The 27,426-nt window shown below is 46.9% G+C and overlaps 1 protein-coding gene across 1 annotated transcript in view; it reads left to right on the forward strand.

The window, feature by feature from the left end:
* The window catches only part of ARHGEF3 (Rho guanine nucleotide exchange factor 3), a 305,770-nt gene that overhangs the window by 39,004 nt on the left and 239,340 nt on the right, over positions 1-27,426 (forward strand). The gene's annotated exons all lie outside the window — the stretch shown is intronic.

A 27,426-nucleotide genomic window follows, 5' to 3' on the forward strand; every position in this document is an offset into this window, starting at 1 on the left:
CAGTCTGTCTTACTATGCTTGCTGGTCTATTCTGTACCCTTTGTAAAACATTCAATTATATGATTTTAAATGTTTTCAAAACAGTACATGTGAAACTACCTTGTTTTGCTGCAAAGTTAGTATTGGGTCCATGGCACAAGAATCTCAGTGTTTTCCTGTTGGTGGGTGGGTAGATTCTCTTTTTTTTTCCCTTAATATTAACAGCGGTGCTTTGATGTACTTTCTGGTTTATGTGTCCAAGCACACGGGCAGACAGTTGTCTTAGGTGGTTACTGATGAGTGAAGTTGTTGGCTACCCTGTGAATGAGTTTAAAATATTCATAAATATTGCCAGTTCATTCTCTAAAAAGCACCACTTACCAGCAGATACCAGATTTCCTCTTTGCCCACCTCTTGCCACACCTCCGTTCTTCATGCTTTTTGATTTTTGCCACTCTGATGGGTGAATAATGGTATCTCTGCATGGTTGTACTTTCGTCCCCCTTCTCTTTACTCTGGGAAGTTCATCTTCTCAGGTCTCTGCATTTCCCAGTGGCCCTGGCCAGTGTCAGTCCTTACAGGACTCAGTGACTATCCTGAGGCCCAGGGCCCCTGGGCAACTCGGGTCTTGCCCAAGAGTGGACACCTCTCTGTTTCTCTTCTGAAAAGCTCCTAAGTTTGCTCTTCCGGGGTTGGACATCCCAGGATCACCTGCTTCTCTCCAGATCCCAGCAGGGGTTGTTAGAAAAGCCTTGCTTTGGATTTCCCTACTCAAATGGGTTCATCCACTACCATCGTCATCATCCTTGGCAACAGTCTGAGTGTTTAGTCTGTCAGGCTCTGGGTGGATCACATGGGTTACTCATTTCATTCTCACCACAGCCCTGTGAGGTAGGGAGTTGTGTTGTTATCCCCATTATGTCAATTAGGTGACATAAGGACAGAAATTGATTCAAAAACAACCCAAACAACAAGGGAAAAGTTAACAAATACCCTGTCTTGCCGTGGAGCCCCAGTTCCTACCCATTGCTCTCACTTTGAGTGACAGACAGGCGCACGCTTGCTCAGTGGTGAGTTCTTCTGTGATCATAGCTTGTGGACCACGTGGAGCCATCAGGCCCGTGTTCATGGTGGCCTTGACCACGCTCAGGGGCCTTCCCAGAGGAGAGTGTAGAAGTGGGGAGTGTGTTTGGGGTTTTGTCTGCCTCCAGCGTATGAACGTGGGCTCTTGCATTTCACCAGCCCCTCTGCTCTGGTGTACAGTTGGGGGTGATGGTCCCACCCATGTTCATCCAAAATACCTCCCTGCTAAGGGGCTTTCAGGTTGAGCCTGTTTGTCACGGGAATGAATCTACTTGGTTAGGATAAGTAAGCCCACGGAGCTGTGGCCAGAGAGGAGGTTCTTCTCTTGCCCCCATAGACCTAATTAGTTATCCTCCCTAAAATGTTTAACTTTAGACCTTATTAAAGCAGGCAGAGTGCAGTTTCAGAGGTCTTCCTGAGCCGCAGCCCCTGCCCCCAACTCACCATGATGTTTCAGACACATAGGCAGAGCCGACAGAGGTCCTAGGCTCGCTGTCTGGTTTCTTCTTCATCAGGACAGTGTGGAGCAGTCAGGCCTGAGGGGGAAATGACTGTCTGAGTTCACACAGACAAGCCTGGTCTCAGGCCTGCAGGGACTGGGGCGCTAGCTCTTTACACAACATCGCAGCTACTTCTCATGTGATTATTAGGAGCACTTGTTCCCAAAATTGATTTTATTAACTGATAATGCCTTGAAGGAAACCAACCCATTGATTAGTTAATTATTCATTCAGTGGGAATTTATGAAATATAAATGTGTGCACCAGAGACAGCGACTTAAGTAAGATGCATTCTCAGGGAATTCAGAGTTGGAGGGAGTGGGCTTTTGCATACACAATGAGCAGTGGTTAAGTAGAAAATTGTAATTCATTATTGGTCAATGGGGATAATAATAGTACCTCCCGCAATGGCATGTCCTGAGTTAGTCATAGTCAGGCACCTGGCCTGGAGTAAGCCCCCAGTTAAGGCATCTGTTTTCATTTTTGTTTGTTTATATTTAATTCCACATAGCGTGAGGAGCCTAGGAAGATTTTTCCATCAAAAGATTGACAGAGCCAGACTTGTGGTTTAGAAATGATGATCCATTGGCATGATTTCTCATCCTATATGTTATCATCTTTTTAGTGTCTACCTTACTTAATGGACTGTGAACTCCATGGGGCCAAGTCTTGGCTGTTTTGTTCACAATTGTTTCCCCAGTGCTTGGCAAGCAGTAGGTGCTCACTGATACTTCTGGACTGACGAGTGTAGGGGTCAGGTAGTGGTAAGGGGTGGACCCCGGATCCTTGAGGTGAGGTGCTGTGACAGAGCCTGCCACTGAGAAGGACCTGAGCTCACCTGGAGCCAACCCCAGGTCCCCAAGGAGAGGGGCTCCCTGGAGGCCCTGCCCACAGACCTCACTCCTTTCTGAGGGGATGTCGTTTTGCTCCTGAGCTTTATGGACATTTTGTCTTTTAAGCAAGTGACTTTATTATGGGGAGACCTAATCCCACAGCATTTATTAACTGAGCATCCATTACTTGTCACTTGTACTTCTGGGTGCCAACTCACAAGAACACAAGCTTTCTAGAAGAGGAAGCCCTGGGAATGCAGTTTGCTGCGGCCATCAGTGATGCTAGGGGGATAGAGCCTCTGTGCCTCTGTTTCCTCAGCTGTGCAGTAGCGGAGTTAGGCAATCAGAATTTCTGATGTTCAAGAGGATTTTGAGGGGAGAATCCCTTGGCCTTCAAATAAGTCCTTCAGATATATGAACTTCTGATAGCTCCCTGAAATGGATAGAAAGTTAGGACTCAGCCCACGCTGGAGAAGTGGAAGGTATTCATTCATTCATTCATTCATTCATTCATGTGTCAGTCAGTGAGTGAACCTCCCATCCTTGGTTAGAAACCCCAAGCACTTTCGGAAAATGTTCAAGTAAGGGGCTACTCTTTGCTTGTAGGGCCTGTCACTCTCAGGTTGTACAAACACATATCTTTTTTATGAAACTAAAGATCTTCGCTGGCTCCCTCATTTATTCCGGGGTGTTTTGAGCACCTCCTTTGTGCTGGCTTGGCTACTTTACTGACTTGTCTGGTGCAGCGACACTCCACATCTAGTCCAGGGCCCTGTGCACAATAAGTTCTCAACCCATGAGTGGCTTTAATGGGCTGAACTGGCTAGAAAACAGAATGTTTTTTTTTTTTGTTGTTGTTGGCTGCAACTTGCAGTGGGATCTTAGTTCCCCGACCAGGGATTGAACCTGCGCCTCCTACAGGGAAAGCATGTGGTTCTTAACCACTAGTGGAAGTGGAAGTGCCAGGGAAACCCCCAGGGTGATTAGTGGATGAATCACAGCATGAAGAGCTGTATTCAGAACTGAGGTTTGCTGTGTGCTGTGTTCCGTTTCCACGATCTAGGGGTAGGCTGCCTTGAGAGCCCTCACGTTAGACAGGTTAGTTTGTTGTTAGTTGCTGTCTTCTTGATCTGCTTATCAGATTGCCTCTTGTCCTTTAGGCAGGAGCTGTTTTGGTCACTGATTTCTATGAGCTCTTTGTTCACCGTCCAAGGCCGCTGGAGGCCTGCTCAGCTTCCTCCACCTACGGAAGTTCACCTGCTGAGCTTGAGCAGCTGGTGTCTGACTGTGCGTGTGTGCGTCTCAGTTGCTAAGCCGTGTCTGACTCTCTGAGACCCTGTGGACTGAAGCCCGCCAGGCTCCTCCGTCCATGGGATTCTCCAGGCAAGGATACTGGAGTGGGTCGCCGTTTCCTCCTCCAGGGGATGTAGGTCCTGAGCCAGGAATCAAACCTGTGTCTCTTGCATCTCCTGTATTGGCTGATGGGTTCTTTACCACTTGCACCACCTGGGGAGCCCCTGAGAAGCTAGAGACCCAGCAAAAGGGAGGGTAACCCCTCCTGACCAGAGACACTAGCCTTCAGTCTCAACCTCAGCAGCCCTGTGACCTTGAGCAAGGCACTTCACGTCTCCAAGGTGTCTTGGACTTTGTCAGCTTCTCTCACAGTCTGCTCCTCAGAGCATGATTGCCTCCAAACATTAATAAGCACTGCAGGCGAGAATGAGGCCTGTCACCAAACTTGTTCGGCCATTGCTGACTTCGGCTCAGACAAGTGTGACCTTCCTCACAGGTCCCAACAGAGCCTGTCAAAGGTCAGTGTGCAGGGGAGGGGTCTCGTAAGGGAGGGTAGGGTGTGCGGCCCCCCCGCCCCCGACACTGCTGTTGCATGGATCACGCCGGGGACACACCCGACTGGAAGACCTTGAAGCTTCTTTCCAGTGCTGCAGTGGTGTTCCTGGGACAGAGAGGCATAGATGCTGGATATTTGAATGCTTTAGTGGTTTTTTTTTTTTTGATAGGAACTTTAAAATAGTATTGTAGACAAAAGATGGAAGAAGTCTTCCAGTCCCTGTCAAAAACCTGCCAGTGAGTGAGTGGAAAAGTGGAAGGGTCAGGTGTCTTCATGCCTGTTTTTATTCAGGCAGAAATTTTTCTGTGCAAAGAACACTCAGCTGCAGTTTGAAAAACAAGTGTGCAACATCACCCTGCCTCTCCTTGATTGTGTGACCTTGGGTGTCTCTCTTCTCTCTCATATCACTTATTGGCTTGAAAGAACATTTGCTTGATTGATGACTTTTACTTTCAATCTTAAAATTTTAGATGTATATATACAAATGTTTATATATCTAGTTAAAAAAACCTTTTGGCTGCCCCAGCTCCTTGTTGCTGTGTGTGGGCTTTCTCTAGTGGAGGTGAGTGGGTGCTGCTCTCTAGTTGGAATGCGCAGGCTTCTCTTTGCAGTGGCTTCTCTTGTTGCAGAGCACAGGCTCTAGAGCGTGGCTCAATGTTTGTGGCACATGGCTTAGTTGCCCTGCTGCGTGTGGAATCTTCCCAGACCAGGGATCAAACCCTTGCCCCATGCATTGGCAGGGGCACTCTTAACCACTGGACCACCAGGGCAGTCTGTATATTGCTTGAAACAGCTGAAAAGCTTTTGCAAGTCACTGAGGGCAGACGTGGTCTGTGTTGACTCCTTAGGGCGGTGTCTGGGATAGAGTCATCACTCACTAAACATTTGTTGCATAAATATGAAAGCAGACTATACTCCTTATTATATTCATTGGCACAAGCCCAGAGACAGGTTATTATTAAACAGGTGTTAAGGTAATTGAGTGAGTGAGCTTCTGTGACACATGAAGACCCTGGGATGTTAGTTTACAGATGAGAAACTGACGCTTTGGGAGGCCAAGTGCTGGGCTGTGGTCTTATAGCTGGAATGGAAAAGCCAAGACCCAGATTCAGCCTCCTGAGCCTGGGCTTCTGCTTTGGTGTGGTTTTTCCCCACTAAATCATCTTTCTGTGTCCTTTATGTGGTTAGAGGTGTTAATTAGGACAGTGTCCTGAAAGATCTGCTGCGAAGACACTGAAAAAGCTCTTCAGTTCTCCAGGGAGCCTGGCTAGTTCTCTACATAGAAAATTATAATAATGTCTTCCAATTCTGGGCACCTTCTGAGGGGCTTTTTATGTGTATTGGCTCCAAACACCACAGCAACTGAGCAGAATGCATATTATCTGCCTCCGTTTTGCAGATGAAGGAGCAGTTTTAAGTACCTGCCCCAGTTCAGTTCAGTCGCTCAGTCGTGTCCGACTCTTTGCGACCCCATGAACCGCAGCATGCCAGGCCTCCCTGTCCATCACCAACTGCCGAAGTCTACCCAAACCCATGTCCACTAAGTCGGTGATGCCATCCAACCATCTCATCCATCCTCTGTTGTCCCCTTCTCCTCCTGCCCTCAATCTTCCCCAGCATCAGGGTCTTTTCAAATGAGTCAGCTCTTCGAATCAGGTGGCCAAAGTATTGGAGTTTCAGCTTCAACATCAGTCCTTCCAATGAACACCCAGGACTGATCTCCTTTAGGATGGACTGGTTGGATCTCCTTAGAGCCCAAGGGACTCTCAAGAGTCTTCTCCAACACCACAGTTCAAAAGCATCAATTCTTCAGTGCTCAACTTTCTTTATAGTCCAACTCTCACATCCATACATGACTACTGGAAAAACCATAGCCTTGACTAGACGGACCTTTGTTGACAAGTAATGTCTCTGCTTATTAATATCTAGGTTGGTCATAACTTTCCTTCTAAGCAGTAAGCGTCTTTTAATTTCATGGCCTGTCCCAGTGTCACAGGTAATTGTTGGGATACCTGTGTCTTTGATGCTCTTAAGGGAGAAAGCCACTGGCCTTCTTGCCATTCCCCCTGTTTCTCAGCCGACTGGGACCCTCGTCTTACCTTGTCCTTGCAGGTGAGTGCTTGGAGCCCCTCTGCAGGTTGGGGAGGGCTTGCCGTGGCTGCCCCAGGGTTGGGACTGGGCTTCAGCTGAGGGAATCCATTAAGGTGCAGATGGTGGGCTTTCGAGTTTCATTGGAAGCCCATCCACATGTTCTAATTCCAGGCAGTCTCTTCATAATGGGCCCTAGTGATGGGGGAACTGCCAGGAGGATGTTAGACGAAGTGGTGGCAATCCTTGGCCCAGTTGTTGAAGTTTTCCCAGTCTCGGTTTGCCATCCGTGAAGGTGGATAACAGTGGTATTTAGGTCATAAAGTTGATGTGAAGGTTCAGTCTGGTAAGAAGTCCCTCACTTGAGGTCACCGGGCACCTGGTTAACACCTGGCGCATGGCCGTAGTCTGTTATCAGCCTGTAAATCATTCTCCCACCAACTGCGGAACCGAGGAGGAGACGTCAGAGTGTTCTATGACGATCCTTACGGTGATCACCTTGGAAAATTCGTTCAGCAGTTATTTGAATAGCTACCGTGTGCTCAGCTGTATCCGCACCCTGGGGAATGCAGTCAGATCCGGGGCTTGCTTCTGACATGGCAGGGGGATGAACGTCTGTCATAGGAGACACCGGGGCTAAGGAGGGGCCTAGCAGGGCCTGGCGCACAGTGTGCACCTGGGAAGTGCTTAGAAACACTCAAACTGAAGGGACTCGGACGGGCACCGCACTCGTGGTCCCAGGAAACAGCACACAAGCCTGGCAGGGGACGCTCACCCAGCCCCCGCCCTGCAGGCGGACGGTGGCACGTGAAAAGCAGCACCCATCCTGATGCTGAGTCCTCGCTGGGTGGGGCCATGTGCGTCAGTCTCCCTTCTGGGAATCTGATTAAAAAAAAAAATTCCTCCCAGGCAAGAGCGTGGCACATTTCCTGGAGGAAAATCAACCAAGAATCAGGCTTGGAGAGCTGTATGAAGCTAGGGGTGGGGGCATGTGAACCCGCAATGGTTGAAGCGTTCACTGTCCCTCACAGAGGTACAGAACTGTCATGATGGATTTATGAAGCGCTGGCTCGTATCACATGTGCTCTGGGTTTGGAGTGGAGGGAGTCTTAAGACTCTGTCTCTAGATGGGGGAAGAGCGTGGGAACTCGGGCAGGCTCCCTGTGTTCATTGCTTGGACGGGCGTGGATCGAGGGCCTGCTGTGTGCCAAGCGCTGCCCCGGGTTCAGGGCTAGATCTGTGACTGGTCATTTTGCCCGTAAGGAAGCTGACCGGAGAGGTGATATGCCTGGAGGTTACACAGTGAGTTTGTAGCCGAGGTGGAATTAGAACCTGGGTGTCCTGTAGCCGTGGATAATGGCAATTAGTGGGGCCGGGTCAGCACCCAGTTGTCCTCGTGATTAGGACTGAGGACCTTTTTTACCCGTCTGTCCATTTGGGCAAGTAAGAAAAGTTTCCACCCTTTCCCTCGTTTCCCTCCTTGCTTTTGTCACTGTCCCCATTTCTGCAGGTCCCTGCGGTCCTTCCTCATTCCTTTGGCACCTCCCACACTCAGGATTTTTCCAAGGCAACTCATTTTCTTACCTCCCCCACCCCGTCTTGCTACCACTTTAGTTTTAATAGTTTATGGGGTTTTGCCAAGTCTTAGTTTTCCACATTGTTGTAATCATAGTAGTTTTATGATACTTCTCACTTGTGTGTCATTTTTTTGCTACATGGTCTTCATATGCATTCTTTTTTAAGGGCTGTATAATAGCTCATTCACGTAACAAATATTTCTTGAGTGGCTGCTCTGTGCCTGGCCCTGTCCTACAAATGAATGAGCGGGAACCTGATGCTGCCCCTGCCCGCATGGAGGTTCTCATTAGTGGGAAAGTCGACCGTGAATCTCACAATCACTTGGGCAGAATGTTCTGTTATGTTACCTGATGGTGTTGTGGGTGAGTTTTAATAAAATGTTTTGTACTCCCTAAAGCAAGTAAAGGGGGGTTTCACCTCTCCAGTGACGTGTGAAAACACTTCCTGGGGTAGAGAAGGTGAGCATTCCAGGCAGAAGGCGCACTTTCACTGTTGCGGAAAATTTTTTAAAAAGGTATAAAACTGTCGGTCATGCAAAAAGAATATTGTGCTTTGGCTAGTAGGCATGTTTTAAGTTCTGAAACAGTGAAGATCTAATCACTTGTGAAAGACCTAACAACTCCTTTGTTTGTGTTCTTTATCTTTTTATTATAATATGTTATCAAAGAAACTAAGTTTTATCGTGTGTTTTTTTCACTCAACTTTATATTTGGAAAATTTGTAGCCCTACAGAAGGTTAACAGATTTTTTTTTAACCTAGATTTTATTTGAACATTTTGTGTCATTACTGTCTGTGTGTGTATGTGTATGTGTACACATATATACTTTTTTTTTCCCACTTGGAAATCCATTGCAAACTACCTCTAAATACCTTGACCTGTAACTCTTAAAATAGGGGCAGTCTTCACCCACTGTTACCCACCTCTGCAAATTAGCAATAATTTTAAAGTGTCTTTTTTTTAGTGTCAATTGTTCTCTTTATTACATATTTTGCATATATGCATAAGTTCATTCCAGTGTTTGGACTTAGTACATGATTCTAAAATAAGGAAGTGAGGATTTTCCCTATGTCAATGGGGCAAGTCCCAATAGTTTTAAAAATTCTGTCATGAGGTTACATTAACATTGCAAACAAGAAAATAATCCTATTTCAAATGCTAACTTGAAATCCAAGAAAGTGTATAAATTCCAGTATGTGAAATCTATTCATAGGTGTTTACAAATGGCAGAAGATCCAAAGGCTGGCAGTACTTCACAAATGCATCTAATGAAGTATGTAGAAACTCAAGACAGATGATCCGCTTCCCATCTTTGGTTCATGTGGTTCTTGTCGTATAGGCAAGTGTGAGTATAGGATGTCCTTGTCCTTTCAGTGGAAAGGGCAGTGCTGTTCATGAGGTAAAGATAAGCCAACCTAGGCGACCTCTCACCTCCAGGTGAGCCGGAACGCCTTCGCCCTCCCTTAGCACTGTGTCATAAAGAGACATTGGCTTTTATCAGCTGCATTTCAGAAAAATTTTCTTAAAAGCCGGTGTGCTTCCTTCAAGGAGGTTCATCTTCAGAAGCCTTGTGCATAGAACCATTTTAGGATTGAGGGAAGAGGTGGGAATAGATTTAGGGAACACAAGTCAGATGTCACTGTTATCATTCAGAAATGCACTTGGTACTTCTCTTATCCTTCCAAAGATATCTCTCTCTCTCTCTCTCTTTTTAAAAATCTGTGTTCAGTATTAATTTTACTTCTTTGATTATTCTAGTCCCTTTTTACTTAGCTGAGGCCTATCACATCTTTAAATATCCAGACCATATTCAAATCTCCTTAGCTCTTTCAAAACATTTTTTACAACTCATTCCATTTCTCCTCCTTCCCACCCCACATCCAGGCAGCATTCCTGGCTGAAGCACTGCATTTGGTTCTTAATGTCCCCTTAGTCCCCTTTAATCGTGGTGCTAGTAGTGAAGAATCCACCTGCCAATACAGGAGACATAAGAGATGCGGATTCAATCCCTGGGTTGGAAAGATCCCCTCAAGGAGGAAATGGCAACCCACTCTAGTATTCTTGCTGGGAGAATCCCATGGACAGAGGAGTCTGGTGGGCTACAGTCCGTGGAGTCACAAAGAGTCAGACATGACTGAGAATCTGAGCATAAAATCCTTTGGGAAGGTCATGTACACACTGCTATATTTAAAATGGATAACTGACAAAAACCTATTGTATAGCACATGTAACTCTGCTCAATGTTATGTGCCAGCCTGGATGGGAGGGGGGTTTGGGGGACAATGGATACATGTATATGTATGGCTGAGTTCCCTCACTGTCCACCTGAAACTATCGTAACATTGGTAATTGGCTATACCCCAATACAAAATGTTTTGGTGTTAAAAAAATATTCAGTTTGTAGGGTTGGGAAAATCCTTAAAGAGATGGGAATACCAGACCACCTGACCTGCCTCCTGAGAAATCTGTATGCAGGTCAAGAAACAACAGTTAGAACCAGACATGGAACAACAGGCTGGTTCCAAATCAGAAAAGGAGTACGTCAAGGCTGTATATTATCACCCTGCTTATTTAACTTATATGCAGAGTACATTATGCGAAATGCTGGGCTAGATGAAACACAAGCTGGAATCAAGATTGCCGGCAGAAATATCAATAACCTCATACACACAGATCCCACCATCCTTAAGGCAGAAAGAGAAGAAGAACTAAAGAGCATCTTGATGAAAGTGAAAGAGGAGAGTGAAAAAGTTGGCTTAAAACTCAACATTCAAAAAACTAAGATCATGGCATCCAGTCCCATCACTTCATGGCAAATAGGGAAACAATGAAAACAGTGACAGATTTTATTTTGGGGGGCTCCAGAATCACTGCAGGTGGTGATTACAGCCTTGAAATTAAAAGATGCTTGCTCCTTGGAAGAAAAACTATGACTAACCCAGACAGCATATTGAAAAGCAGAGACATTACTTAGCCAAGAAAGGTCTGTCTAGTCAAAGCTATGGTTTTTCTAGTAGTCATGTATGGATGTGAGAGTTGGACTATAAGAAAGCTGAGCGCTGAAAAATGATGCTTTTTAACTATGGTTTTGGAGAAGACTCTTGAGAGTCCCTTGGGCTCCAAGGAGATCCAACCAGTCCATCCTAAATGAAATCGGTCCTGAATATTCATTGGAAGGACTGATGCTGAAGTTGAAACGTCAATACTTTGGCCACCTGATTCGAAGAGCTGACTCATTTGAAAAGACCCTGATGCTGGGAAAGATTGAAGGCAGGAGAAGGGGACAACAGAGGATGAGATGGTTGGATGACATCACCGACTCGATGGACTTGAGTTTGAGTAAACTCCTAGAGTTGGTGATGGACAGGGAAGCCTGGCGTGCTGCAGTCCATGGGGTCTCAAAGAGTTGGACACGACTGAGCAACTGAACTGAGGGTTGGGATTGGATCTGAGGACTTAAAGAATCTGTTTTTCTACCCATCCATCCATCTATCCATAAAACCAGCATTTTTGTTGTTGAACCCCTTCTGTGTCTGAGAAGGGGGTGTTAAGGGTGGGGGAGACAGCAGTGAATGAAGCAGTTGTGGTGATCCTTGTCTTGATGGACTTTACCTTTTGGAGAGAAAGTCTGTATAAACAGACTATAAACTGACAGACGTGTGAAGCAACATTAGCTGATGACATATTCTGTGAAGAAAAATAAAGTTAAATAAAGGGATAGAGAATAAGACAGAATTTTAGACAGGGAAACTGGGAGGGATTTTTTTTTTTTTTTTCAGAGAATATCATTTTAGCACAGACCTGAGTGTTGAGAGCAAGCCCCGTAGCCTTTTTAGGGAAACTCTTGGCAGGCAGAAGAGAAGCATCTGCATCGGCCCAGGGGCAGGGCAGGGGCTGAGCTTTGTGAGGAACAGCATGCAGGTCAGTACCAGTAAATGTGTGTTGGTCAGTGTGACCAGCCTTGTTGCTGTGAGGTCACATCTTGAAGAATGGGTCTCCTTGCTCTGTGCTGGACGGGAGAGGGACCTCCTAGGCTTGGCTAGGTGACTGGGGAGTAGGCCGTCTCAGGAGGTGAGTTCCCAGTCACCAGAGATAGTTGAGCCAAAGCAAGATAAGCATCTTTTTGACAAGGTCCTTGTTTGGTTAGGGCTGTCTGTGTATTTCAGTCATTCCACCAAAATCCACACAGACACAGAAGGGGGACTATGACAGCTCAGAGGAAGGAATCTTTGTTAGAATAATCATTTACTTTGGCCAGATCACCATCATATTTTCATTTTTTTTTTTTTTTTGGTATATAGGAAAGCTGTTGATAATAACATCTTTTATTACTGTTGACTAAATCTTTTATTACTGTTGACTAATATTAATGAAATAGTCCTACTTTTTAAATAGTTTTTTAATAGATTTTAATAGTTTTTCAGATCTTATTTATTTTTTTGCTGTTATTATTGGGAGGAGTTTTTCCAGGCATATAATCACATTGTCTGTAACTCAATAAAATTTTGCTTCCTCTTCCTTTCAAATTGGTAATTTTTTTTGATTGTCCGACTACGTTAGCAAGTGCTTCCTGAGTAATGTTAAACAGTGGTGAAACCTCAGGTCCTTCTTACCTTATACTTCAGTGGTGGAGCTCTAACCCTTCCCTCAAAATGTAATGTTGGCTTTCGGTTTGACCTGTGGTGCTCTTGAGGAAATTCCCCTCTGTTCCTATTTTGTTAAGAGGTTATTTTCCCCCTTAATAGTCAGGAATAAATGTTGAAATTTAACAAGATTGGCATTTAAGAAGACATTTTTTTTTTTGTTTGATTCTGGTAATGACATGAATTACATTGATGCAGCCCATTCCAGTATTCTTGCCTGGAGAATCCTGTGGATGGAGGAGCCTGGTGGGCTGCTGACCACAGGGTCGCACAGAGTCGGACATGACTGAGGCGACTTAGCATGCATGCATGCACTGGAGAAGGACATGGCAACCCTCTCCAGTGTTCTTGCCTGGAGAATCCCAGGGATGGAGGAGCCTGGTGGGCTGCCGTCTATAGTGTCGCACGGAGTCGGACATGACTGAAGCGATTTAGCAGCAGCAGCAGCAGCATCCCTAATACTGACCAATCTTTGCATTTCTAGTGTGAACCACGTGGTTGTGATCTGTGTTTCTTTTCATTAAAAAGCATTTTAAGCTACCATCATTTAAAATACTCTTCCATGAAGATGAGGTTAGTTGATCTTGTGGCTTAGAGTCATGCTGTCAGGCTAGCTTGATTTCAGCTTGAGAAATTGGAGTTAGAACCATGAGCAAATATTCATTGACCAACGTACCATTGTTGAATGCTTGATGTGTGCACAATACTGCTGGGTGGCCTCCAGTGCCTTCTTGTATTAATAACGTGGAGGTCTTGTGATTCTGTGCAGTTGGTCCCATTAGTCAAGATTTGTTGTTATTGCAAGAGACAGAAGCCCAGTTCGGTCTGGAGTAAGCAGCCTACAGGCTGCAATGATCATGTGAATGGAAGGGCCAGGAGTATATGGCTTCAGGCATGGCTGGACCCAGGGGTTCAGTGTTAGTAGGTCTCGGTCCCTTTCTCTTCTCTTGGCTCTGCTTTTTTTCTGTATTGGCCTCCTTCCTAGGAAGCCGTCTTCCACAGGGTACCTCCCAGAAGCTCCAGGCTGACATTCTCCCACAGTGGTGGAGTGAGAGTTTATCATTCCCACTTGTTCTAACAGGACTACTCAAGTTCAGCTTGTCGATGCTTTCTTCCAGACCATGAGGGTGGGGGGATAGGGTCAGCCTCACTTGGACCCATAAACTCAGAGTGGGGAGGGGTGGTTCCCCCTATTGCTGGGTGAAACACCTCATGTTCATGACTCCCGAGCCAGTGATGCCCTTTCTTCTGTGACCTCACTGTCCTTTCTCACAAGTGGGAGGGGAGGCTGCCGGTCACTGGGACTCCTCACCCAACCTGAGCCCCAGCAAGTCAGTGACCAAGTCAGGATTCTAAGGTCTTACCTGAAGTTCGAGGCCTTACTTGCTCCACTGAATTACACATAGAAATAGGAGTGGAGAGTCAAAGCATTAGATGGGCACCTTGCAAGTTGGTTGTCAAGGAAAAGGTTGCTCTCACCCTTGCCCCCAACCCCACAGACAAACACAGGGGTCATCTTGGTTGTTCTTTTGTTCCATTTTCCTAAAGAACTTAGAAGGTAGACACTTTTTTTTTTTTATTAGTTGAAGGCTAATTACTTTACAATATTGTAGTGGTTTTTGCCATACATTGACATGAATCAGCCATGGATTTACATGTGTTCCCCATCTTGATCCCCCTCCCGCCTCCCTCCCCATCCCATCCCTCTGGGTCTTCCCAGTGCATCAGCCCTGAGCACTTGTCTCATGCATCCAACCTGGGCTGGTAATCTGTTTCCCCCTTGATAGTATACTTGTTTCAATGCTGTTCTCTCAGAACATCCCATCCTCACCTTCTCCCACAGAGTCTAAAAGTCTGTTCTGTACAGCTGTGTAGGTAGACACTTTTAAAGGGATATCTTTGATGGGATAAATACTTTTTGGAGTGTTTATAGTAGCAGAGTTTTAATTTGATGAATTCTTCTTGCCTCATCTGATTTGCCATCTCTTCATATACTTTTTTATTTATTCACTTTTTAATTTTTTTTCTTTTAAGGTTTATTGAGTTGTAAATATATATGCAGTGTGTGTGCCAACTTATGGGTAGAGCTCAGGGAGTGTCTACATGTTTTTACCCTTGGATGGAGGTCCAGCACTTGTTCAATTTACTGTCCCAGCCCAGCTTCTTCCTCTCTCAGCTTTCTCTTCCTTCCTCTCAGAGGAACTGTGGGCCCCTCACCACTGCCTGGCCTCGGCCTGCACCTGGGAGCTCTGCTCAGCGCACAGCCCTGAGTCCAGGGCCAGAGTGAGAAAGCTGCCGCTGGAGGGTAGTGCCGGGAGCAGGGAAGTTACCCGCCAGGGAGGGGAAGCAGCCAGTCCTCCAGCCCTCCCCGCCGCAGGTGACCACGTGCCCTGTCTCATCCTGGGCTGGCAGGGCCCCTTGCCGTTCCTGCTCTTCCTCCACAGACTAGGCAACTGAGGCTTGGAGAGAGCGGGGATTTGCCGAAGGTCGTGGTGGTGGATGGTCGGCAGCTACAGTTCAGCCTCCCGCTGCCATCTCTCCCATTCACTGAGTCCAGGCGGCTTGGTTGTTGAATGTGGTCATTCTCATGCCTCATTTCATGACTCTTGATTTTTTTTTTCCCTCTGGAAAATCTTGCCATTCTGTGAGAGATGGCATATATAATAAAGAGAATGTAGGCATTGAAATATGACATTTTGGATTCAAATTCCCGCTCTGTGTTATGACTCTGGGCAAGGATGTGACCTCCCTGAACCTCAGTGTCTTCATCTCTGAAGGGGATAATATTAATGCCAACCTCATAGACTGTTTCTGAGGATTAAATGTGATGATATATAGTTGATGCTAAGCACACTGATACCAGCGGTTTTTATATCTGAAAAGCCAGGTTATAGCATTTCTTGGGGAGGAGAGTGAGAAGTGACATAAAAGTGAATTGAAAACAATCATAACCTCCCCCAAATGTGAACACTTTGGTATAACTTGAAGTTCACAGTTCTAAATTAGTTTAGTAATTCATGATAGCATGGTGTTGAAAAACACACATGCTGGAGATGAACTGCCTTGGTTCCCAGCCTGACTGTGCCACCGGGTAACCTTGGGTAGATCACTTAACCTCTCTGTGATGGAGTTGCCTGGAATGTAAAATGAGGCGAGTGGTAGGGCCTCCCTTCTCGCGCAGTTCCGAGGATTAAGTGCGATGAGGTGTGTAACATACTTCCTTAGCCCAGGGCCTTAGTTGATATATAATAATTGTGGCGTGTTATTGCCAACATACTGGCCGGTATTTTCCGTGACTTTAAACGTCTCAATGGAAGTTTGCCTTGAGTTTCAGAGTTCACACTCTCCTTGTCCTGGTGCTTCTGAAAGTTGTCTCCCAGGCCCGTCTCTCTCACGTTTGTGTTGGCAGCTGATTTGGGAAGAGAAGACCGCTGAGGCAGCAGCATCCTCCAGAGACCACAGGAGGAGACTGGCTCTTGGAGAAGCGTGAATGCGCCGCTCTCCGGGATTGAGCGTTTCGTCTGTTGGGGACAATGGGTGGCTTTCACGGGTGACTCATCCCCAGGGCAGCGGCAACCACAGCATGGGAAAAGCAGAATGGAGTTGAAGTTCACGTTTGCCAAGTCGGTACTTCGGTCACTGCACGGCGACAGCTGAGGGAGCCGGGGAGGGTTGATTTCTCCACGGACCAAGGACTCCCTTCAGTCAGCAGTGGGTCACATGGAGCAACTGAAAGGATGTGAGAAAATAAGAGGTGCCGGCTTGGCCTTTTTAGTTTGAAAAATGCTCCTTTCGGCTCTGAATTGGTCCCTTGAGCTGCAAGGAGCAGTGCCAGTTAACCCACATTTAATTGGAAACTGGGTTAGTGGACATTCAGAGCGGGTCCTGCGTGTTGGACCCCTTCCAGGGGCTGGTACAGTAACGGCCATTGACACAGCCCTGGCTGTCTGTACGATGGAATCAGCTGGGTGAACGTACATTCATCTCCTCCCACCTCCGCCAACACTTTTCCTGATTGATTTTGCCAGCTCCGCAGAGAATGTTGACATTCCCCTTGATTTTCCTCAAAACCCATCCCCTCAGCTTATCTTTGCCTACCTCTGCTGTTTGGGAAACACTTCAACACATTCTTAGGGCCAGATTTTTCTCTTCCTCTCGGTGGAAGTTTTTCCTCTCCTGAGTGAAATGATGTGGATTTCACATACTTCCCCCTGGTGTATGCGGTGGTTGGGGGGCGGTGTGCGTGAAAGCTTCCCTCCCTTCCTCCTTCCCTCCCCCAGGCCTCACTGTGTCTTGTTTTCGGGGCCTGGGACCCTGTGGACAGTGATACAGAGACTCCCTTGTCTGCCTGGTTCCCACCAGCTGATGAGCAAGGTCATGTTCAAACCCCTGACACCTGCTTATCAAGACCGCCAGCTGCACTCCGCAGAGATGCCCCTCCCCCACGCCAGGGAGAGGGGGATAAGAATAGACCGGGGGGGACACTGTCCACCTGACCTTTGAGGCGTGGGGGGGCATTTGATTGGACAACTGGACTCCGGAGGCTCCTGGTTGATGTCCATGCCCCACCGTAACGGTTGTGCTATGCGTTGGAGAGTTCTTTTAAATAGACAGTTGTTCACTGTTTGCACGCACACTGTGTGATTTGATCCCCCCTTTCTTATTCTTCCAAGCCACATTGCTGTTTTAGAAAGCAGTTTTAGACCATCCACCTGCCGCTTATTATTTGGAAGTGCTCTGATTACAGAGGCTGTGTAATCGGAGAGTGTAGATTACATGTGTCATGAAAATACATAAATTGCATTGGATGGTGGGATTTCAGTGGAGCTAAGGAATGGCTGAAGGGCAGCGTGTGTGAGCAGGAGTTCCTCTTTCTTTTCTGTGGATGCAAGTGCCCTGAGGCTCCTCTCAGGACTGGTCGGCTCTATGAGCTTTCTGGCGGATCCTGGGTGTCTCTGGAAGGGCAGCTCCTTGGTCCGCCAGAGTTGCCATCTCGGGATTGGAAATCAAACTGCTCGTCATGGCTGGAGCTGCTTGGGGGTTGGTGGGACAATACCCTTCTTGCCACTGAACATGATGTGGTCTTGAACGTAGAACAAGGTGGGGTAATGTCTGGGCATTATGTAGGGGCAGATCCAGTTTTGAAGAGTCTGAAAATGTATATAATTTGTGGGGGCTTCAAATTATAAAAAAGATTTTAAATTATAAAAAGGTTTCAAAAATATCCCTTTCCAAATTTTATTAAAATACCCTTTTCTAAATTTTATAAAAGTACAAAATCATATGGATACCTCTCTAAGGAGGGGCTGTAGTTTCATGTACTTCCCGATTCATCCATTGAGGGTTAGAGCAAAAAAGACACACATTGTGAGGAGAACTTTAGAGATGGGAAAGTAAGAGGTCCATCTCTAGGCTACATTAGAAAGTGGGGTTTGGTGTTCCCATGTATCTACATGCTGCTCAACATGCAGGTGCATCGAAAAGTGGGCATTAGACATTTACGTAAGTGATGAACATGGCTGTGTTCTGATTAAACTTTATTAAATCTTTTTTAAAAAATTGAAGTACAGTTGATGTGCTATGTGTTAGTTTTAGGTGTACAGCAAAGTGATTCAGTTATGTGTGTGTGTGTGTGTGTTTTCTTTTCCATTATAGGTTATTATAAGATATGGAACATAGTTCCCTGGCTATAGAGTATGTCCTTGTTGTTTATTTTGTGTATCTGTTAATCCGAAACTCCTAGTTTATCCCTCCCTCCTTTCCCCTTTTATAACAGTAAGTTTTTTTTGCTATGTTTGTTAATGTGTTTCTCTTTTGTAAATAAGTTCATTTGTATCATTTTTTTTTAGATTCCACAAGTAAGTGATATTTTTATCTGACTTGCCTAGCTTGCTGTGATAATCTCTAGGCCCATCCATGTTGTTGCAGATGGCATCATTTCCTTCTTTTTTTGTGGCTGAATAACATTCCGTTGTACTACTTCTTTGCCCATTCATCTGTCTGTGGGCACTTAAGTTGCTTCCATATCTTGCCTATTGCAAGTAGTGCTGCCATGAACATTGGGGTACATATATCTTTTCCAATTAGAGTTATCATCTTTTGTGAATATGTGCACACACGTGGGTTTGTTGGATCAGACGGTAACTCTATTTTTAGTTTTTTAAGGAACCTTCATGCTATTCTCCATAGTGGCTGCACCAATTTACATTCCTGCCAACAGTATAGGAGGTTTCCCTTTTCTTCACATCCTCTCTGGCATTTGTGATTCGTAGACTTTTTGTTGATGGCAGTTCTGACCTATGTGAAATGTGAGGTGATACCTCATTATGGTTTTGATTTGCGTTTCTCTAATGATTAGTGATAGTGATGTGAATATCTTTTCATGTGCCTGTTGACCATCTGTATATCTTCTTTGGAGAAATGTCTGCTTCGTCTTCTGTGCATTGTTTGGTTGGGTTGTTTGTTTTGGTATTGAGTTGTACGAGCTGTTTGCATACTTTGGAAGGTAAGCCCTTGCTGGGTGCCTCATTGCAAATCTTTTCTCCCATTCGTAAGTTGTCTTTGTATTTTGTTGATGGTTTCCTTTGCTGTGAAAAAGCTTTTAAGTTTGATTAGGCCCTATTTGTTTATTTTTGCTTTCATTTCTTTTGCCTTCAGAGACTAATCTCAGAAAATTTGTCAGAGAATGTCTTCCCTAAGTTCTCTTCTGGGAGTTTTATGGTGTCGTATCTTGCATTTAAATCTTTAAGTACCAATAAAGCTTTATTTATACAAACAGGCAGAGGGCTGGAGTTGGCCCTAGGTGCCAGCCTCTGATCTAGACAGTAATTTCAGGTTATTTAATAAATTTTTGTAAAAAATTAATGTTTAAAAAATTTAAAACAAATTTTATAACATTCTGCTTTTTTAAGTTTATTTTTATTTATTGCTAAAATTTTTGAGGATTTTAGAAAAATATAAAGAGGTAATTTTAATATCACTTGTAATTCTACTACTCATCAGTAAACACTATTTAATCAGTGAATATTGCAGGAAATTTCCTTCTTGCCTTGGTATGCATATACACACACATTGATTATTTTAGTTGAAATTATGCTGCCTGTGCTGCTGAGTTTCCAGGTTTCTTCTAGAATATGGGAATCCAGGTGGCGATGCAAGAGGTATCGTTTTGGAGGATGGTGCCGTCATGACTAAGGCTGTGGACTGTGGTGTCTGAGTCCTGGGTGTGAAGACCAGTTTGTTTGAGCTGTGAGGCCTTGGACAAGTGATTTTAGTTCACCTATAGCGTAAAGGTAGTCACCCTACCCGCCTCCTGTGGTGGCTGTGAGGATTAAATGAGATAGTCCGGGAGGAGGGCTTAGTTCTTGAGCAGTGTCCATTTTAAGCATCATCATCATCATTATTGTTGCTGTTACTGTTGTGTTGGTGGAGTGGTAGCTATCCCTGGCTTGTGAGGCAGGTCATGGAGCTGAGGGCCTGCCCTGTTGGCCCCAGCCCATAACCAACCACACTCTTCCTGGCACAGCTTGAAGGGGAGCAGGCTCTCTCAGGATGCATCGTCCCTCACGGGCATTCCACAAGGGAGTCCCCGTCCTCAGTGGGAGGATGCAGGACCCAGGGCCAGTCTGTGCTGGCCCCTCCTACCCAACCAGATCCCACCGCTTCTGTCTCGCCTCAGTCAGGTCAGAGGCTCTGCAAGCAACGGGAGAGGTGATGGTGGAGGGAGACCTGTGATTCACAAAGCACTTTAAAAACCTGATTCCCAATAGAGCCCAATAGGGTTTGGGAGTGATCATCCCCGAGTGCAGGGGAAGACTCGAAAATCTGCAGTCACATGAGCGAGAAATAAATGACAGTGATGGGGCACCTGCCACCTTTGCCTTGGTTTGGATCTGGGTTTCTCAGCCTCGGCACTACAACATTTTGGCCAGGGTCGTTCCTGATTGTTAAGGATTGTCCTGTGCGCAGTGGGGTGTTCGTCATCATCTGTCACCTCTGCCCATTAGATGCCAGCAGCACTTCCCCCTCCAAGTTGCGACAACCAGTAACGTCTCTAAGCATTGCCAGGTGTCCTGGGGCGGGGGGGGCAAGGGAGGAGGCATAGACTTGCTTGCAGGTAGATAAGGTGGAGAGCGACTCAATAGCAAACTTGAAACACTGTCAGCCGTGTGTCTGAAGGAGCAATCCAGGGAGTTCCCTGTTAGAGCAGAAAACCATGAGATTCTTTGTTCAAGATCATGTGCTTAGACCCAACATGTTCACATCAGTTCCAGGTGGTTGAACTTTACAACCTATTCCTAAAATGTTTTTGTTTTCATTGACGATTGCCAGTGTTTCTTTATTAGGCTTCATGCCTCCCTGCTTTATGAAATGGGATGCCCACCCCAGTTTCACCTTCCCCCCGACTTTCGACATTGCCACCTTATAGCTTCATCACAGAGCCTTGCCTGTGATGTGATACAGCCATGTGCCTTTAACCAGGGAGCGGGGCTGAGACCTTTTCCTTGGTGTTAAACCGTGCAATTTCCTTTTAGTCTCCTTTCTGGAAATCTATGTCACCCGTTACCACCCTTACCACCACCTTCTTTTTCTCATTCCCCTCTTTAGATTTTGCTGCTTCTAATCTGTTCTTCCTAAGTTTAATGGTGTCTTTAAGAGTGACAGACAGTGAGTAAGGCTCCAAATGTCTCTTCCTTGGAGCACAGCATCAATATATTTTGTAAAACAGCCCTGTAACTATCTTTCAAGAGACCCTTCCCCATTATTTAGGCTTTCTCGCAAATGCTGGGCACCTTTGTTCTGGGTGATTGGGGTGCTGGGAGTCAGGTCTCTGAAGGGGCAGACACTTCACTGTGAACAAGGCTAAAGACACACCCAGTGATTTGCACACCTAAAGCGGGCGAGTACGGTGCAGGTTGCAAATGGTCAAAGTTCATCTTAAATGTCCTCCATGCCATGCATAAAAAGGAGCGTGCACGGTTCTATGCCTTTAGATATCAGTGTAAATAACATCATCATTTCACAGTGAGGAGCACACATGCAAATAGATTGCACTGTGAGTTTTAGTCGCTGAATCCTGAACATCAGAGACGCAACGCTCGAGGCAGCAGAGAGCCCCGGGATTCAGGAAGCAGCTGCCGGCGGTCAGGTTCCCGCTCCACCACTTGTTGCCCCGTGATCCTGCTCAGGTCTGTGACCTTGCTGGGCCTGTTTCATCATCTCTAAAGTGGGGGTGATGATGATAACCCCAGCGCCCGACAGAGCAAGAGCTCGCTGAGTGGTAGCTGTCCTGCTGCCGCCAGTCCTTTCACTGTCATTGTCATTACACTGTTATTACCAGTGCGGTGTGACTGCCCTGAGAACTGAGCTTCCAGTCCTGCACCTCTTGGCTTGTGTGTTTCCTTTAAAGATATGTGGATCCAGGTCCCATCTTCCTGACCCCAGCCTCTCATCCCCGACATACCTGAGTTTCTCTTCTCTGCGCCTTTCTTTCTCGCGTCTGCCTGCAACATGACTCACTTGTTGCTTCATCTCTGCCAGTGACTTGGCAGGCCCACAGGCAGCGTTGCACATGCTGGCCTGTCCAGAAGGATGACAAAATGCAGATGTGGCCCTGACCTTCTCAGAAACCCGCCCACCTCTGACCTCATTGTCCTGGCTCCCAAACTTACGTCCCTGGCTGAGGGTTAGAGGGTTGAGGAGACAGCCCATGGAGGTCAGAGAGTTCGAGAGGACTTTTAAACCACTCTGGGTCCCTGGACCGACAGTGTTAGAATTGCTGGCAGGCTGGGATATATGTCCCCTGCTTTATGGAGCCCCACTTAATAGATTCTTAATAGATTCTGGTTCTTGTAAAGTATTTTGACTTCAAAGCTTATTCATGAGTGTTCTAGTTGAAGTGAAAAATGAAAAAGTTGAGCAATATGTTAAAGGAACAAAATAAGGCAGACTAATGGACCGGAGTCCCCAACTTAAATGCTCTCAGGGCGTCAGCTAGGGGTGGGTCACTCCCTTTTCTGGGAACTCTGTTTCCTGGTTCCTGCCTCCTGTGGGTAATGTGGGTCCCCTGTGGCCAGGTCTGCTGATATCCCAAGAGAATCCAGAATTTGGGATTTTAAAGTAAAATCTCTAAATTCTCAAGAGCCCTCCAGATTTTGAAATGTTGGCAATTAATTAGAAAAAAAAATTAAACAGGTCTGGTGGGCTGGCATTGAAAAGCCACCAGTACTCAGGGGACTTGAGAGACGCTGTGCTGATGTCTTTGAGGGGTTTACAGAGGAGAAAACCCATGTCCAGAGAGAAGTCACTCGTCCATGGTCCCAGAGCTGAATTTGAATCCAGATCTCTCGGGTCCGCATCACAGGCCTTTTTCTCCCAGTGCTCTCTGGAGTCTGTTTCTGATGGCCTCCAAGAGGGCCATCGAGTGAAGTTTTACCACAGGTGTCAGCATCATCCAGGCGCGACTGAGGAGCTAGTGGAGGAACCTTAGGGAGAAGGCGCCCCAGGAAACATGAACCCTCTCCCCAACTCGCTTGGTGCTCACTCATTCCCAGAAGGGGCTGTTCTTGGCAGGGCCTCCTCCTCAGGTTCATCATCCTGCAAAGTGCACAGATTTAATTTGACTGAAGTTTGGTCTGTTCTCAGAAAGTACATCCGGTATGGCTCAACAGAGACTTTTCTGCCCAAGAATCTATGCAGTGTAAAATATTTTGGAGATCTCAGCCTGCACAAAGCTAGGCTAGGATAAACCCCCAGGTCTCAGGCCAATTCCGCCTTGTCCTCTGGCCAGCAAAGACCAGGCTGCCCCTGGACCGTGGCGTCCCACCCCAGCTGCCCAGCAGAGCAGCCCTGCTGGGATAAGGTGATGAGAAATTCACCGCTGCTAAATGGCTGGTGTGACCAAGTGACTCTCTGAGCAAGGGACTCAGAAACGAGTGTTTCCTGTTATACAGGAGGGGAGGGGAAGTCTTGAGGCTCATGTATTCATTCATGTGCTGCTCAGACTGCTCATGAAAAAGATGTTTTATTTTTGCAAGTTATTGCAGCATGAACCCCAAACACCAAAGCCAGTCTCTTGAAGGAAACTGATCAGGATCCAGGAGCAGCCGTCAGGCCCTGGAAGGGTAACTCATGAGCAGTGAGCTCCCGAAACACACCCATCCCTGGCCAGCGCGGAAGAGGCCGAGAGGGGGAGGTGAACGTGAAGGGTTGGGCAGGCGCTGCCGGCATGGCCTCTGTTCTCAGAAAACAGTGCGTGTTACCATCAGAGCATCCATCTCCTCTGAGCACCCGTGATTTTACAAGTAGGACGTTCTGCAGAAAACCATGCTGGCCGGCTGTTTTCTTCTAGAAGGCCAAGTGGTCACAGTGCAAGCCCCGTCATGGAGCAGACAAAACCGGTTCTGGCTCAGCGTCCACAGGAGCCACGTGCCATGGCGGCACGTCTGTGGCCGCCTTTCCTTCTGGGCTGTTGCAAGTTTCTGAACCCAGTGTGATCTGTTGGGTCTCAACCACAGGAAGAACTGGTTTTTCAGGCTGTTGAGAAACCCTGTGACTTATGAGGATGAAATATGGTGTAATTGACCCCCAGCTCCAGCCCCCAAAGTTCTAGAACACACTGAGAATTCATGTAAATCAGCAGTTTTATTTATGAACCTTGTATAGATGAATCAGGTACAGGCAGAGAAGCCTACAAATAACCCACGTGCCTCTCACGTACTGAACACGCCTTTGCAGTCAGCAGCACCCAGATCAAGAAACACAGCGTGACTGGTGCCCGGCATTCCCTGTGTTCCCTCCACAGGGGGCATCACATCCTGACTTCTTAGTATGCATGGAATCACCAGGATGTTAGGCCAGTGGTTTTGAACTTAAAGTCCGAAACAAGTTGACGCCACTGTGCTGAAGGAAAAATCAGCCAGCGGGGGGTTGTTCTCTGAAGGTCAGGAGGAAGACTGTTGTGGTGTTGAGAGTCGGGGGACAGTGTTGCCTGATTGGCTGGGATGGAGATGAATGTGTGCGCCCATCTTTGAGAGGAAGGGGGAACAGGGAAATCGAGACCATGTCGGGGGGTTTGTCAGCGGCAGGCAGAACACTGGTGAGGCAGTGTGTACCACGGATACAGGGCCATATCCTTAAAGGCTTGATTGTTCAGGAAGGAGTGGTGTCTTGAATGGGAGCCAGAGAGAAGTGCCATGTGTCGGCACTGATAGAAATCTGATCATCTCCGGACGCCGCCTGTCAGCCTGTGGGCTCCTGAGAGCTGTTTGCAGATGGCCTGGAAGATGTCTGTGACAGTGCAGCCTGGAGGATGCAGCTCTGCCTACCGGGTTCCTTTGTCTCTTGGCCGAAGGTGTGGGGTTTCTTCGAGGGAAGCCCCGAGCCACTGTGATGGTTTGCTTAAAAACAACAGCAATCTGTCTCATCAGTGTGGAGGTTCCATGTTACTTCACGCCGGTCCTTGACACCAACAGCTGGGAGCTTCCCTGGCAGGTGGACATAGCTGGGCTTCTTCGTGATTTGCTCTCACGTTACTCGAATGCGCGGCTGGGGTGGTTTCTATATATACACTTGCTTTGTGTGGCTCAAGGAAGCAGGGAAAGTGGCAGATCCTTTTAAAAATGGTTCCTGTGCATTCATTGTTCATTCAACATTTATTAAGCGCCAACTGTGCCCCAGGTGCCGGAGATGACTTTATTTACAGTCGCTGGGGTGATGGGCCCTCATGCAGGCACAGTGTTCCAGGTAAGTTTTTTATTAGTTTGAGGGCTGTATGCTGTGCATCCATCTCTCCTGACCTGTGTTTCTTTTCTCATGTCCTACCAAGAAATTAATCCCAAATGAGATGATATATGTAATGGGCTTGGTACACTGGATAGTTTTTGGTAAGTCAGTCTGAGGGGTTATTTTTATTCCAGGGCCCACAGCCTTCTGTTTACGTGTCAAGTGGAGTAGGCCTTGTGCCGGATGCACTATAAACATCACCCTTCACCTTTTATGTATTAGAGAACAGAGCCTCATGGAGGTGGTGCACTCGCTCCTTGAAGGACCTGGCTTGCAGCTTCAGATCTTCACCCTCAGCTGCTCTATAGGGTCGAATGCAATCTGGGTACAGAGCTGATGGGACAGGAGGGACAGGCTGTCCAGCAGTGGGAAGGCAGGTCCTGATTGCAGGACTTCCCTGGGACTCTGTGATCCATGTTGGGGCTTCCCTGCTGTGCAGTGTACAGTGGACCTTGGTAACTTTCCTCTAGCCTTGTAAGCCCATTTAACTAATTGTGTGAGGGTGGGGACAGGTGACACTCAGGTGACAGGTGGGTTACGGCAAACACTTGCTGTTAAAGTTAGCATTTGCCCCCTGGGGTTCTTGTTCTGCTCTGCTGCTTACTGGCTGTTGTGGGCAAGTTACTAGACCCTCGGTGCCTCAATTTGCTCATCTGTCAAGTAGAGTTAATATTAGTACCTCTGATGTAGGGTTGATAGGACAATCAGGATTAAGTATTCAACAAATACTCACCTTGGGCTTCCCTGGTGGTTCAGCAGTAAAGAACCCACCTGACAATGCAGAAGATGCGAGTCTGATCCCTGGGTCAAGAAGATCCCCTGGAGAAGGGAATGGCAACCCACTCCAGTACTCTTGCCTGGAGAGTCCCATGGACAGAGGAGCCTGGCAGGGCTATAGTCCATAGGGTCACAAAAAAACTGAGCGACTGTGCGTGCTTAGTTGCTTCAGTCGGGTCCGACTCTTTGCGACTCCCTAGACTGTAGCCCCTCCAGGCTCCTCTGTCCATGGGATTCTCCAGACAAGAATACTGGAGTGGGTTGCCATGCCCTCCTCCAGGGGATCTTCCCGACCCAAGGATCGAACCTGGGTCTCCTGCATCTTCTGTATCGCAGGCAGATTCTTTACCCCTGAGCCACAGACTAACAACAAATACTCATACCGTTTCTCTATAATTATTCCTGGATATTCCCATCTCCCAAATTCTGTGTGTTTCATATATTAAGATAACAGAAACTGAGTCCTTTTGCCCAATAGTGTAGCTTAAAACTTTGGCCTTGCACATTCTGCATTTTAGGAAGGGTTGGACTTCTTTGTGGATTTTTAAAAGAACATAGTATAAAGAAAGGGGTCTGTTCCTTTTTGCACCCCCACTTATTTCAAGGATTGCTTGGATGGTGCTATTATTTAGGTACATGACAAATTTCAGTTTGTTGGTCTGACTGGGGAAAACTGTGACGTGTGTGGAGATCAGTGCATGTGGGAGGCGTTTCCTTGAAAGGGGAGCTGGGGATTGAAGGTGAGTCTGCGTCTCTTACCTGAGAACAATCTGTTTATGGGCCTGACTTTGGCTGGGGAGAAAGGAAATGTCAAGCATTACTACTCTGGAGGTGCAGGGGGCCCAACTGGAGGGAAGGGCAGGAAGGCCGGACTGGTAAATCCAGACAGGCCACCAGAGGATTCCAGGAAGGAAGCTCTGTGAGGGTGTTGCCCTTTCCCTTGCCGAGTTTTGTCTCACACAGATGTGGAAACGTTATCAGGGCGAGTTCATTAGAAGATGAATTCCCTGAAAAACACCGTTAGCAAGTGGCTCCAGACCCTCGTTATCTCCCTGGACTTTGTAGGCAGCTGTGGATGACAAGGGCATCCTTCTGGGATGGCCAGGGGCCCTTGCGTGTGGACCAGACGCTTCCCCCGGGGCCCCCACGCTTCATTGTGGGGTTCTCTGGCCCCGTGACTTCTGCTGTTAGGAGCAGGTGGTGGCTTACGTCTCCGGATGAGCGGGCTCCTGGGGACAAGGACTCAGGAGGGTGGGGTTGGGGGTCAGAGTTACTGACTGTTCATTTCCCAGGGCTGCTGTGACATTATTACAA

The sequence above is a fragment of the Odocoileus virginianus genome, chromosome 26 (genome assembly GCF_023699985.2).
Source record: "Odocoileus virginianus isolate 20LAN1187 ecotype Illinois chromosome 26, Ovbor_1.2, whole genome shotgun sequence".
NCBI classification, from domain to species: domain Eukaryota; kingdom Metazoa; phylum Chordata; class Mammalia; order Artiodactyla; family Cervidae; genus Odocoileus; species Odocoileus virginianus.